Genomic DNA, 14,858 nt, shown 5'->3' with positions numbered 1-14,858 from the left:
TGAATGCCAAGGGGAGGTGGTTGGATTCTCTCTTGTTGCAGATGGTCATTGCCTGGCACTTGTGTGACGTGAATGTTACTTGTCACTGGTCGGCCCAAACCTGAATGTTGTCCGAGTCTTGGTGCATGTGGCTCTGGATTGCTTCATTATCTGAGGCAAAATACTGTGGATGTTGGAAATCTGGAAAGCATCGAGCTGAATCACTAACTCTGTTTCTCTCTCCACAGATGCTGCTTGACCTGCTCAGTATTTCCAGCATTCTCTCCTGGGATCTCAGCTGAAGATGGTTGAGCCTCGGACACTACCCTGAGGAACTCCTGCAGTGATGTCCTGGGACTGAGATGATTGACTTCCAACAACCACAACCATCTTCCTTTGTGCTCTGTATGACTCCAACCAGCGGATTCCCACTGACTTCAGTTTTACTCGGGCTCCTCGATGTCACACTCGGTCAAACGCTGCCTTGATGTTAAGGTCAGTCTCTCTTCCCAGTAGCAGACAGGAGTGAATCGTTCCCTTTGACCCGTTGTACACTGAACAAGCTGTGTTTCTTCACAGCCTGATACAGGACTGTACACGGCCGATTAATGTAGCCCATCAAACACTCCCAGAGCAGGTTCAGCACAGCTTAGGAACAGAGTACAGTTCCTTCAATATTCTCTCTCTGTCTCTCCCTCCTGCTATCTCTGACATTAGGAGAGAGACAGAGGGAGAGAGGGTTAGATATGAAGGCAGAGAGAGGGCTGTAGAGAGGGACTAAGTTGGAGAGAGAGAGGTCGTTGCGGTGGATGAAAAGGATAATGTAAGATATATTAATTTGATGTAATCCTTCACTGCTGTGTACACAAACATATAAGAGATAGATATGGAGATAAAAAAACATCGGGAGAGGGGGAAATGTAGATGAAGTTGCGGCCCAGGCAGGTACGTTTGATGATCCAGAAGGAACAGCCTCCATTTTAAACATCCAGCATGCTATTCCACTGTGGGAGCCATCATACCCTCATGACATTGGTTCTGCAAATTTCTTGCTGGCTTATTGGTTAATTTTGAAATCTGTCTGTGATTGATAGATTCTTGTTAACCAAAGGTATTAAGAGATAAGGGGCAAAGGCAGGATATATGGTGTAAGTTACATCACAGATCAGCCAAGATCACATTGGATGCCGGAACAGGATTGTGGGGTTGAATTGCATCTTCCTCTTCCAATATCCCCTGTGAAGTATCCTTCTATCTCTTTTAGTCACCCTGTCAGTCCATGTCTCTCTGTTTCTCTTTTTCTGTCTCTCTCTCTGTCTCTATCGGACAGTGCAGAGTGAGATTCACTCTGTATCCACCCCATGATGTTCCTGCCCTGGGAGTGTGTGACGGGACAGTGTAGAGGGAAATTTACTCTGTGTCAAACCCAACATTGTGCTTGGCTTGGGAATATTTAATGGGACAGTGTAGCTGGAGATTTACTCTGTATCCCTGGAATTTTGAAGGCTCAGGTGTGATTTGATGATTGTTTTCAAGATAATAAGGGAAACTGATAGGGTGGACAGAGAGTAACAATTCCCACTGGCTGCAGAGTCTAGAACATGGGGGCATAGTCTAAAAATATAAACCTAGTCTAAAAACCTTTCAGGAGTGAAATGAAGAAACACTTCAACACACCAGGTGTGGTATCAGTTTGAAACTCTCTTCCACAAACAGCAATTGATGCTGAGACACTTGTTAATTTTTAAATCTGAGTTTGAGAGATTTTTGTTAACCAAAGGTATTAAGGGGCAAAGATAGGTACATGGAGTGAGATCACACATCAGCCATGAGCTCATTGAATGACAGAACAGGGTTGAGGGGCCAAATGGCCTCCTCCTCTTCCTCTGTCCGACGACAAATATCCTGCTATCACTCTCTGTGTCTTGGTCTCTGTCTCCCTCTTTGTCTCTCTTTCTGTCTGTCTCTCTCTCTCTCTCTCTCTCTCCTCTCATCTGTGGAAATCCACACACATCAGTCAGCCATTTTAGGTTCATTTTCAGTGGCCATTTTATGTCACCACAACACTGGGACATTTATCGCTGTCTCTCCCAAACCATCTCTCTTTGTCGTCTATTTGTGTTCTGCTCACAGCTTATTGTCCCACCTAACCTAGTATCTCTCTCCTTTGCTCCGTCTCACTCACGCACTCTCCCCAATCTCTCTCCCCCCATTTCTCTCTCCACCTCCGCGCCCCCCCTCCACCACCACTCTGCAATCTCTCTTTAAGTGTCCTGTTATCACATCCTTTATTACAGATTCGAACATTTTCCCTTTGACTGATGTTAGACGAACAGGTCTTTAGTTCCCCATTTTCTCTCTCCTTCCTTTTGTAAATAGTGGGGTTACATTTGCTACCTTCTAATCTGCCTCTCTCACACTGCCTCTGTCCCTCGCTATCTGTCTTTCCCACCCCCTCTCTCTCTCTCGCTCTCCCTCTCTCTCTTTTTCTCTCTCTCGCTCGATCTCTCCCTCTCTCTACCTCTGTCCACGTCTCAATTTGTGCCTCCCTCACACCATCTCTCCCGCTCTCTGTCTCTCTCTAGCTCTCTGTCTGCCTCTCTATGTCTGCCTCTCTGTGTCGTCTTCTCTCTCTGTGCCTCTCTCACTCTCTATCTGTCTCTCCCCCAGCACTCTCTCTGTGTCTCTACCTCTCTTTCTTTCTCAACCTCTGTCCATGTCTCAATTTGTGCCTCCCTCACACCATCGCTCCCTCTCGCTCTGTCTCTCTCTAGCTCTCTGTCTGCCTCTCTCTCCCTCTCTCTGCCTCCCTCTCTCTGCCTCCCTCTCTCTGCCTCTCTCTCTCTGTCTCTCTCTCTCTGCCTCTCTCTCTCTGCCTCTCTCTCTCCGTCTCTCCCTCTCTCTCTCTTTCGCTGCCTCTGTCAATCTCTCAGTTTGTGTCTCCCCCCACACCATCTCTCCCTCCCTCTCTCTCTGTCTCTCTCTGCCTCTCTCTCTCTGCCTCTCTCTCTCCGTCTCTCCCTCTCTCTCTCTTTTGCTGCCTCTGTCCACGTCTCAGTTTGTGCCTCCCCCACACCATCTCTCCCTCCCTCTCACTCTCTCTTTCTCCCTCTCTCCCTCCCTCTCTGTCTCTATCTCAGAGTTACAGCTCAGATGATTAACCTCTTTATCCATGTGTTATGAACACGGGACTTTGTCTCTCTCCCATTTTCTAGGATGTTGCCAGGACTGGAGAATTGTAGCTATGAGGATAGGCAGGGGTTGTTGTCCTTGGAACAGAGAAGGCTGAGGGGAGATCTGATTGAAATGTACAAAATTTTGAGGGTCCTGGATAGAGTGGAGGTGAAGGGCAGAGAACCATAGCAGAAAGGTCAGTGACGAGGGGGCATAGATTTAAAGTGATTGGTAGAAAAATTAGAGGGGAGTTGAGGAAAATCTTTTTCACCCAGAGGGTCGCGATGGTCTGGAACTCACTGCCTGAAAGGGTAGTTGAGGCAGAGACCCTCAACTCATTCAGAAGGAGTCTGCATAGGCACCTCAAGTGCGGTAAGCTGCAGTGCTCGGACCAAATGCTGGAAGGTGGGATGAGAATAGGTTGATCGTTTTTCGGCTGGCACAGAGAGAATGGGCCAAGTGGCCGCTTTCAGTGCCTGAAAATTTCTATGTTGCCCTCGCCAAATCTATTTTTCCCTTTGTTACCCTCTGAATCCCAGTCTCTCCCTCTCTGTTACCCTCTGAATCCCAGTCTCTCCCTCTCCGTTACCCTCTGAATCCCAGACTCTCCCTCTCTGTTACCCTCTGAATCCCAGTCTCTCCCTCTCCGTTACCCTCTGAATCCCAGACACTCCCTCTCTGTTACTCTCTGAATCCCAGTCTCTCCCTCTCCGTTACCCTCTGAATCCCAGACTCTCCCTCTCTGTTACCCTCTGAATCCCAGTCTCTCCCTCTCCGTTACCCTCTGAATCCCAGACACTCCCTCTCTGTTACTCTCTGAATCCCAGTCTCTCCCTCTCTGTTACCCCCTGAATTGCAGTCTCTCCCTCTCTGTTACCCTCTGAATCCCAGTCTCTCCCTCTCCATTACCCTCTGAATCCCAGACTCTCCCTCTCTGTTACCCCCTGAATTGAAGTCTCTCCCTCTCTGTTACCCTCTGAATCCCAGACTCTCCCTCTCTGTTACCCTCTGAATCCCAGTCTCTCCCCTCTGTTACTCTCTGAATCCCAGTCTCTCCCCCTCTGTTACCCTCTGAATCCCAGTCTCTCCCCTCTGTTACTCTCTGAATCCCAGTCTCTCCCCCTCTGTTACCCTCTGAATCCCAGTCTCTCCCCCTCTGTTACCCTCTGAATCGCAGTCTCTCCCCCTCTGTTACTCTCTGATTCCCATTCTCTCCCTCTCTGTTACCCTCTGAATCCCAGTCTCTCCCTCTCTGTTACCCTCAGAATCCCAGTCTCTCCCTCTCTGTTACTCTCTGAATCCCAGTCTCTCCCTCTATGTTTCCCTCTGAATCCCAGACTCTCCCTCTCTGTTACCCTGTGAATCCCAGTCTCTCCCTCTCCGTTACCCTCTGAATCCCAGACTCTCCCTCTCTCTTACCCTCTGAGTCCCCATCTCTCCCTCTCCGTTACCCTCTGAATCCCAGACTCTCCCTCTCTCTTACCCTCTGAATCCCAATCTCTCCCTCTCTGTTACCCTCTGTATCCCAGTCTCTCCCTCTCTGTTACCCTCTGAATCCCAGACTCTCCCCTCTGTTACCCTCTGAATCCCAGACTCTCCCTCTCTGTTACCCTCTGAATCCCAGACTCTCCCCTCTGTTACCCTCTGAATCCCAGACTCTCCCCTCTGTTACCCTCTGAATCCCAGACTCTCCCTCTCTGTTACCCTCTGAATCCCAGACTCTCCCCTCTGTTACCCTCTGAATCCCAGACTCTCCCTCTCTCTGACCCTCTGAGTCCCAGTCTCTCCCTCTCTCTGACCCTCTGAGTCCCAGATTCTCCCTCTCTGTTACCCTCTGAATCCCAGTCTCTCCCTCTCCATTACCCTCTGAATCCCAGTCTCTCCCTCTCTGTTACCCTCTGAGTCCCCATCTCTCCCTCTCCGTTACCCTCTGAATCCCAGACTCTCCCTCTCTCTTACCCTCTGAATCCCAATCTCTCCCTCTCTGTTACCCTCTGTATCCCAGTCTCTCCCTCTCTGTTACCCTCTGAGTCCCAGTCTCTCCCTCTCTGTTACCCTCTGAATCCCAGACTCTCCCCTCTGTTACCCTCTGAATCCCAGACTCTCCCTCTCTGTTACCCTCTGAATCCCAGACTCTCCCCTCTGTTACCCTCTGAATCCCAGACTCTCCCCTCTGTTACCCTCTGAATCCCAGACTCTCCCTCTCTGTTACCCTCTGAATCCCAGACTCTCCCCTCTGTTACCCTCTGAATCCCAGACTCTCCCTCTCTCTGACCCTCTGAGTCCCAGTCTCTCCCTCTCTCTGACCCTCTGAGTCCCAGATTCTCCCTCTCTGTTACCCTCTGAATCCCAGTCTCTCCCTCTCCATTACCCTCTGAATCCCAGTCTCTCCCTCTCTGTTACCCTCTGAGTCCCAGTCTCTCCCTCTCCGTTACCCTCTGAATCCCAGTCTCTCCCTCTCTGTTACCTGACCAGAGCTTTATAAATGTTCAGCGCACCCTCTCGGCTTTTGTACTCACTGTCTCCAGTGTAAATTGTGGTATTCCCCAGGGGTTTTGATTAGGACCACTGATCTTATTGATATATGAATGACTTAGAATTTTTTTTTCGAACATTACAGCGCAGTACAGGCCCTTCGGCCCTCGATGTTGCGCCGACCTGTGAAACCATCTGACCTACACTATTCCATTTTCATCCATATGTCCATCCAATGACCACTTAAATGCCCTTAAAGTTGGCGAGTCTACTACTGTTGCAGGCAGGGCGTTCAACGCCCCTACTACTCTCTGAGTAAAGAAACTACCTCTGACATCTGTCCTATATCTATCACCCCTCAACTTAAAGCTATGTCCCCTCGTGTTTGCCATCACCATCCGAGGAAAAAGATCTCACTATCCACCCTATCTAACCCTCTGATTATCTTACTTAGACTTGGGTAAACAGGGAATAACTTCAACATTGTGCCATTTGCAATGTAATAAACAGTGAAGGGAATAGGAGTAGACTTCAGGAGGATAGAGGCAGTCTGGTGAAATGGTCAGACACATAGCAGGTTAACTTCAATGCTGAGAAATGTCAAATGATGCATTTTGGAAGGAAGGCTGAGGAGAAGCGATATAAACTAAATGGTACAATGTTAAAATGGGTGCAGGGACAGAGAGATCTGGAATTTCATTTGTGTCACTTTTTACATCTAAAAGATTCAATTTGGGGCTTGCAATCTCTAAGTTGAATTTAGCTTCATCCTGAAAAGTGTTAACAAACATGTTGGGAAATGTGTCAAAAGCTGTTTCCATTCAGACATTCCTGCATTGTGGAAGTGTGAGCTCTCTTTGCAGAGACAGGAAATAGAGTTGTTTGAATGGACCTGCAGGTTTTAGTTGATGCAATAAGGTGAGAATTTGAATTGTGTCCCTTCCAGATGCACAGAATTGAAGGTATTTACAGAACACCACATGAAGTAGTTTACCAATGTCTGACAAACTTCAAAGACTTCAAACCCATGGAAGAAGAGGAGAAGGGAACAATATACAAAACCTGAGACAGTCAGACAACAGCAGGAGGAAAATGAATCTCTTTTTATGGGTTTTAATTTGAAGGCCTGAGCTGATGATTGAAAAAGCAGGAGTTCAAATCCCACACTGGGCTGTTGTGAATTTGAATTCTATTTTTTCTTTCAAAAAACATAAATCTGGAGTTAAAAAGCCTCGAGGTTGGAATGATTCACTCCTGTCTACTAGTGCAAAGCCCGTGTGTGTCTCAGTTTTGCTGTATTTATTAATGATTTTAAGATGATGTGGTAGAATGCAACATACCCAAGTTTACCAATGACACAAAAATAGGTAGCATTGTAAGCAGTGTAGCTGGAAGCATCAAATTACAAAGAGGTATTAATATCTTAAATAAATGGGCAAAACTGTGGTAGTTAGATTTCAATGTCAGCAAAAAAAGACTAGAGTACTTTATAAATGGTGTAAAGCTAGAAATACTGGAGGTTCAAAGAGACTTTGAGGGGTCCATGTCCATTTGAGTGCAGTGTAGATTTACCAGACTGATAACTGGACTTCAAGGGTTAAATTACGAGGTGATATTACACAACCTAGGGATTTATTGCCTGGAATTTAGGAGGATCAAGGTGATTTGTTCAAAGATGTTGAGATATTAAGGGGAACTGATGGGGTAGTTTGGGAGAAACTATTTCAGCAACTTGGGAACATAGGAACAGGAGTAGGCCATTCAGCCCATCGAGCCTGCTCTGCCATTCAATACGATCATGGCTGATCTTCCACTTCAATGCCTTTTTCCCAGACTGAGCTTCCACAGCCCACTGGGGTAGAGAATTCCAAAGATTCACAACACTCTGAGTAAAGAAATTTCTCCCCATCTCTGACCGAAGTGGCTTCCCCCTGATTTTGAAATTGTGTCCCCTGGTTCTAGACTCCCGAACCAAAGGAGACATCTTACCTGCATCTAACCTGTCTATCCCTTTAAGTATTTAGTATGTTTCAATAAGATCACCTCTCATTCTTCTAAACTCCAATGAGTATAGGCCCAACCTGTTCAACCATTCCTCATAAGACAACCCCTTCATCCCAGGAATCAGCCGAGTGAACCTTCTCTGAACTGGTTCCAATGCATCCAGGCCTGACCATTTATCCACTTTGAAAGTTGCCAAACACCTTAATATTTCCCTCTCACTCTGTTTATCCCATCCAATATTTCACACTCCTCCTCTTTAACTACAATATCTGCATCGTTCCCCCTCTTTTATAAAGAGGGAGACAAAGTATTCATTAAGAACCATACCCACATCTCCCACCTCCATACACACATTCCCTTTTTGGTCCCTAATACTCTATCCTTATTTATCCTCTTGCTCTTCATGTATTTATAAAACATCTTTGTGATTTCTTTGGTTTAATGGTAATATTATTTTCCGGCTATTTCTTTGCTCTCCTAATTTGATTTTTAATTTCACCCTTGTACTTTCTACACTCCTCTCAGCTTTCTGTTGTATTGAGCTCTCGGTATCCGACATAAGCTTCCCTCTTGTGCCTTATCGTACCCGGTTTGATCCTTGACATCCAAGGGGCTCTAGATTTGGGAGTACCACCCTGTTTGTCTTTGTGTGAACATATTTGACATATACCCACAATACAGGACTGGGCAGATAATGGGGATTGTTACTGAGGTTGTGTTTGGGGATTTTTACTGACATCAGTGTGGATTTTAAAGTGTGTCTCCCCTTCCCTCACATCTAAAGTCTCTCAGTGTTGTTGTTGTGTGTTGACAGCTTTTCCAGTGTCCAGTCCCTTTCAACTTTTAATAAAATCTGTGGAACACAAATAAATGTAAAGTTTCTCCGACAAGCTGTTTTGTCCTCCCTCTTTCACTGTCTTTCTCTGTCACTGCCCTATCTCTCTCTCTGTCTCTCTACAGGACTGGGCAGACACTGGGGATTGTTACTGAGGTTCTGTTGGTCATTTTTACTGACATCAATGTGGATTGTAAAATCTGTCTGTGTGTGTCTGTCTGTCTGTGTGTCTGTCTGTCTGTGTGTCTGTGTGTGTGTGTCTGTGTGTGTGTGTCTGTGTGTCTGTGTGTCCCTTTATGTATGTGTCTGTGTGTGTCTGGACGTGTGTGTGTGAGAGAGAGAATATCAGGGTCACCTCGCTCCATCTCTATCTCTCCTTCACTTTCTCCTCTCTCTATCTCTCCCTCTCTCAATCCACCTCTCTCATAGAAACATAGAAAATAGGAGCAGGAGCAGGCCATTCGGCCCTTTGGGCCTGCTCCGTCATTCAATAAAGATCATGACCGATGGTCTAATTCAGTACCCTGTTCCCACTTTCTCCCCATACCCCTTGATCCCTTTGACATTAAGAAATATATCTCTCTCCTCCATGAATATATTTAATGACTTGGCCTCCACTGCCTTCTGCGGTAGAGAATTCCACAGGTTCACCACCCTCTACCCCATCCATCTCTCCCCCTCTATCTCCGTCTCCACCCTCTATCTACCTCTCCCCCTCTATCTCCCTCTCCCCATCGATCTGTCTCTCGCCCTCTATCTCCCTATCCCCCCTCTATCTCACTCTCCCCATCGATCTGTCTCTCGCCCTCTATCTCACTCTCTCCCTCTCCCCCCCTCTCTCTCCCTCTCCCCCCTCTCTCTCCCTCTCCCCCCTCTCTCTCCCTCTCCCCCCTCTCTCTCCCTCTCCCCCTCTATCTCCCTCTGCCCCTCTATCTCCCTCTCCCCCTCTATCTGTCTGTCTCCCCCTCTATCTGTCTGTCTCCCCCTCTGTCTGTCTCCCCCTCTATCTATCTGTCTCTCTCCCTCTATCTGTCTCGCTCCCTCTATCTGTCTCTCCCCCCTCTATCTCCCTCTCCCCCTCCTCCTGACACTCCCTCTCTCTCCTTCTATCTCTGTCTCTGCCACTCTCTCTGTCTCTCTCTCTGCCCCTCCATCTGCCTTTTCCTCTCTGTCTCTCCCTCTCTCTCCTTCTATCTGTGTGTATCTCTCTCTCTGTCTCTCCATCTGTCTTTCCCTTTCGGTCCCTCCCTCTCTCTCCTTCTCTCTCTGTCTCTCCATCTGTTGTTCCCTTTCTGTCTCTCCCTCTCTCTCCTTCTCTCTCTGTCTCTGCCTCTCTCTCTGTCTCTCCGTCTGTCTCCTTCTATCTGTGTGTGTCTCTCTCTCTCTGCCTCTCTATCTGTCTCTCTCTCTGTCCCTCCATCTGCCTTTCCCTCTCTGTCACTCCCTCACTCTCCTATCTCTGTCTCTCTCTCCTTCGATCTCTGCCTCTCCATCTGTCTTTCCCTCTCTGTCTTTCCCTCTCTGTCTTTCCCTCTCTGTCTCTCCCTCTCTCTCCTTCTCTCTCTGCCTCTCTCTCTGTCTCTCTCTCTATCCCTCCATTTGTCCTTCCCTCCCCGTAACTCCATCTCTCTCCCTGTCTCTCTCTGTCTGTCCCTCCATCTGTCTTTCCCTCTCTGACACTCCCAATCTCTCCTTCTTTCTCTGTCTCTGCCACTCTTTCTGTGTCTCTGTCTGTCCCTCCATCGGTCTTTCCCTCTCTGTCACTACCTCTCTCCTTCTCTCTGTCTCTCCCTCTCTCTCCTCTCTCTCTCTGTCCCTCCATCTGTCTTCCCCCCGTCACTCCCTCTCTCTCCGTCTCTCTCTCTCCATCCCTCCATCTGACCTTCCCTCCCTGTCACTCCATCTCTCTCCTTCTCTCTCTGTCTCTCACTTTGTCCCTCCATCTGTCTTTCCCTCTCTGTCCCTCCCTCTCCTTCTATCTCTGTCTCTCCATCTGTCATTCCCTCTGTCACTCCCTCTCTGTTCTTCTCTCTCTGTCTCTCACTCTGTCCCTCGATCTGTCTTTCCCTTCCTGTCTCTCCCTCTCTCTCCTTCTTTCTCTGTCTCTCTCTCTCTGTCTTTCCAACTGTCTTTCCCTCCTTGTCACTCCCTCTCTTGCCGTACATCTCTGCTTCTCTCTCTCTCTGTCTCTCCAACTGCCTTTGCCTCTGTTTCTCTCCCACTCCCTCCTTCTCTCTCTGTCACTCCCTCTCTCTCCTTCTATTGCTGTCTATCTCGCTATCCCTCTATCCCTCCATCTGTCTTTCCCTCCCTGTCTCACCATCTCTCCCCTTCCATCTCTGTCTCTCTCTCTTTCCATCTGTCTTTCCCTCCTTGTCATTCCCTCTCTCTCCTTCTATCTCTCTCTCTCGTTCTATCCCTCCATCTATCCTTCCCTCCCTGTCACTCCATCTCTCTCCTTCTCTCTTTGTCACTCTCTCTATCCCTCCATCTGTCCTTCCCTCCCTGTCACTTCCTCTCTCGCCTTCTATCTCTGTCTCTGCGTCTCACTCTGTCTCGCTCTCTCTGTCTCTCCAACAGCCTTTCCCTTTCTGTCTCTCCCTCTCTCTCCTTCTCTCCCTGTCTCCGCCTCCCTCTCTGTCTCTCCCTCTCTGTCCTTCTATCTCTGTCTCTGTCGCTCTATCCCTCCATCTATCCGACCCTCCCTGTCACTCCCTGTCACTCCATCTCTCTCCTTCTCTCTCTGTCCCTCACTCTGTCCCTCCATCTGTCCTTCCCTCTCTCTCCTTCTATCTCTGTCTCTCTCTCTCTGTCTCTCTGTCTGTCCCTCCATCTGTCCTGCCCTCCCTGTCCTTCTATCTCTGTCTCTCTCTCTCAGTCTCTCTCTCTGTTCCTCCATTTGTCTTTCCCTCTCTGTCTCTGTCCTTCTATCTGCTTCACTCTGTCTCTCTCTCCGTCCCTCCATCAGTTTTTCCCTGTCTGCCTCTCCCTCTCTCTCCTTCTATCTCTGTCTCTCTCTCTCGATCCCTCCGTCGGTCCTTCCCTCCCTGTCTCTCCCTCTCTCTCCTTCTATCTCTCTCTCTCTCTCTGTCTCTCCATCTGTCTTTCCCTCCCTGACACACTCTCTCTCTCCTTCTATCTCTGTCTCTCTCTATGTCCCTCCTTCTGTCTTTCCCTCCCTGTCTCTCCATCTCTCTCCTTATATTTCTGTCTCTCTCTCTGTCCCTCCATCTGTCTTTCCCTCTCTGTCACTCCCTCTCTCTCCTTCTATCTCTGTCTCTCTGTCTCTCCATCTGTCTTTCCCTCCCTGACACTCCCTCTCTGTCCTTCTATCTCTGTTGCTCTCTCTATCCCTCTATCCCTCCATCTGTCCTTCCCTCCCTGTCTCTCCATCTCTCTCCTTCTATCTCTGTCTCTCTGTCTCTGTCCCTCCATCTGTCTTTCCCTCCCTGACACTCCCACTCTCTCCTTCTCTCTCTGTCTCTCTCTCTGTCTTTCCATTAGTCTTTCCCTCCTTGTCACTCCCTCTCTCTCCTTCCATTTCTGCTTCTCTCTCTCTCTGTCTCTCCAACTGCCTTTGCCTCTGTTTCTCTCCCACTCCCTCCTTCTCTCTCTGTCTCTCCCTCTCTCTTTGTCTCTCTGTCACTCCCTCTCTCTCCTTCTATTGCTGTCTCTCTCTCTATCCCTCTATCCCTCCATCTGTCCTTCCCTCCCTGTCTCTCCTTCTCTCTCTCTCTTTCTCTCTGTCTCTCCATCTGTCTTTCCCTCCCTTTCACTCCCTTTCTCTCCTTCCATCTCTGCCTCTCTCTCTCTGTCTCTCCATCTGTCTTTCCCTCTCTGCCTCTCCCTCTCTCTCCTTCTATCTCTGTCTCTCTCTCTCGATCCCTCCGTCGGTCCTTCCCTCCCTGTCTCTCCCTCTCTCTCCTTCTATCTCTCTCTTTCTCTCTGTCTCTCCATCTGTCTTTCCCTCCCTTTCCCTCCCTCTCTCTCCTCCATTTCTGTCTCTCTCTCTGTTCCTCCATCTGTCTTTCCCTCTCTGTCTCTCCCTCTCTCTCCTTCTTTCTCTGTCTCTCCCTCTCTCTGTCTTTCCATCTGTCTTTCCCTCCTTGTCACTCCCTCTCTCTCCTTCGATCTCTGCTTCTCTCTCTCTGTCTCTCCAACTGCCTTTGCCTCTGTTTCTCTCCCACTCTCTCCTTCTCTCTCCGTCTCTGCCGCTCTCTCTGTGTCTCTGTCACACCCTCTCTCTCCATCTCTCTCTGTCTCTCTCTCGATCCCTCTCTCTCCTTCTCTCTCTCTCTTTCTCTCAGTGTTGTTGTTGTGTGTTGACAGCTTTTCCAGTGTCCAGTCCCTTTCAACTTTTAATAAAATCTGTGGAACACAAATAAATGTAAAGTTTCTCCTACAAGCTGTTTTGTCCTCCCTCTTTCACTGTCTTTCTCTGTCACTGCCCTATCTCTCTCTCTCTGTCTCTCTACAGGACTGGGCAGACACTGGGGATTGTTACTGAGGTTCTGTTGGTCATTTTTACTGACATCAGTGTGGATTGTAAAATCTGTCTGGGTGTGTCGGTGTGTGTCTGTGTGTGTGTGTGTGTCTGTGTGTGTGTGTGTCTGTGTGTGTCTGTGTGTCTCTGTGTGTGTCTGTGTGTGTCTTTCCATCTGTCTTTCCCTCCCTGTCACTCCCTCTCTCTCCGTCCACCTCTGCCTCTCTTTCTCTGTCTCTCCATCTGTCATTCCCTCTGTCACTCCCTCTCTCTCCTTCTTTCTCTGTCTCTCTCTCTCTGTCTTTCCATCTGTCTTTCCTTCCTTATCACTCCCTCTCTCGCCGTCCATCTCTGCTTCTCTCTCTCTCTGTCTCTCCAACTGCCTTTGCCTCTGTTTCTCTCCCACTCCCTCCTTCTCTCTCTGTCTCTCCCTCTCTCTTTGTCTCTCTGTCACTCCCTCTCTCTCCTTCTATTGCTGTCTATCTCGCTATCCCTCTATCCCTCCATCTGTCCTTCCCTCCCTGTCTCACCATCTCTCTCCTTCCATCTCTGTCTCTCTCTCTTTCCCTCCATCTGTCTTTCTTCTCTGTCGCTCCCTCTCTCTCCTTCTATTGCTGTCTATCTCTCGATCCCTCTATCCCTCCATCTGTCCTTCCCTCCCGTCTCTCCATCTCTCTCCTTCTATTTCTGTCTCTCTCTCTGTCCCTCCATCTGTCTTTCCCTCTCTGTCACTCCCTCTCTCTCCTTCTATCTCTGTCTCTCTGTCTCTCCATCTGTCTTTCCCTCCCTGACACTCCCACTCTCTCCTTCTCTCTCTGTCTCTCTCTCTGTCTTTCCATTAGTCTTTCCCTCCTTGTCACTCCCTCTCTCTCCTTCCATTTCTGCTTCTCTCTCTCTCTGTCTCTCCAACTGCCTTTGCTTCTGTTTCTCTCCCACTCCCTCCTTCTCTCTCTGTCTCTCCCTCTCTCTTTGTCTCTCTGTCACTCCCTCTCTCTCCTTCTATTGCTGTCTCTCTCTCTATCCCTCTATCCCTCCATCTGTCCTTCCCTCCCTGTCTCTCCTTCTCTCTCTCTCTTTCTCTCTGTCTCTCCATCTGTCTTTCCCTCCTTATCACTCCCTTTCTCTCCTTCCATCTCTGCCTCTCTCTCTCTGTCTCTCCATCTGTCTTTCCCTCTCTGCCTCTCCCTCTCTCTCCTTCTATCTCTGTCTCTCTCTCTCGATCCCTCCGTCGGTCCTTCCCTCCCTGTCTCTCCCTCTCTCTCCTTCTATCTCTCTCTTTCTCTCTGTCTCTCCATCTGTCTTTCCCTTCCTTTCCCTCCCTCTCTCTCCTCCATTTCTGTCTCTCTCTCTGTTCCTCCATCTGTCTTTCCCTCTCTGTCTCTCCCTCTCTCTCCTTCTTTCTCTGTCTCTCCCTCTCTCTGTCTTTCCCTCCTTGTCACTCCCTCTCTCTCCTTCGATCTCTGCTTCTCTCTCTCTGTCTCTCCAACTGCCTTTGCCTCTGTTTCTCTCCCACTCTCTCCTTCTCTCTCCGTCTCTGCCTCTCTCTCTGTGTCTCTGTCACACCCTCTCTCTCCATCTATCTCTGTCTCTCTCTCTATCCCTCTATCCCTCCATCTGTCTTTCCCTCCCTGACACTCCCTCTCTCTTCTACTCTCTCTCTCTCTGTCTCTCTCTCTGTCCATCCATCTGTCTTTCCCTCTCTGTCTCTCCCTCTCTCTCCTTCTGTCTCTGTGTCTCTCTCTGTCCCTCCATCTGTCTTTCCCTCCCTGTCTCTCCCTCTCTCTTCTACTCTCTCTGTCTCTGCCTCTCTCTCTGTCTCTCTCCCTGTCCCTCCATCTGTCTTTCCCTCTCTGTCACTCCCTCTCTCTCCTTCCACCTCTGCCTCTCTCTCTCTCTCTCTCCATCTGT

Source organism: Heterodontus francisci, chromosome 45 (genome assembly GCF_036365525.1).
Source record: "Heterodontus francisci isolate sHetFra1 chromosome 45, sHetFra1.hap1, whole genome shotgun sequence".
NCBI lineage: Eukaryota > Metazoa > Chordata > Chondrichthyes > Heterodontiformes > Heterodontidae > Heterodontus > Heterodontus francisci.
The sequence above is the reverse complement of the archived record's forward strand: the minus strand, read 5'-3'. Positions refer to the sequence as shown.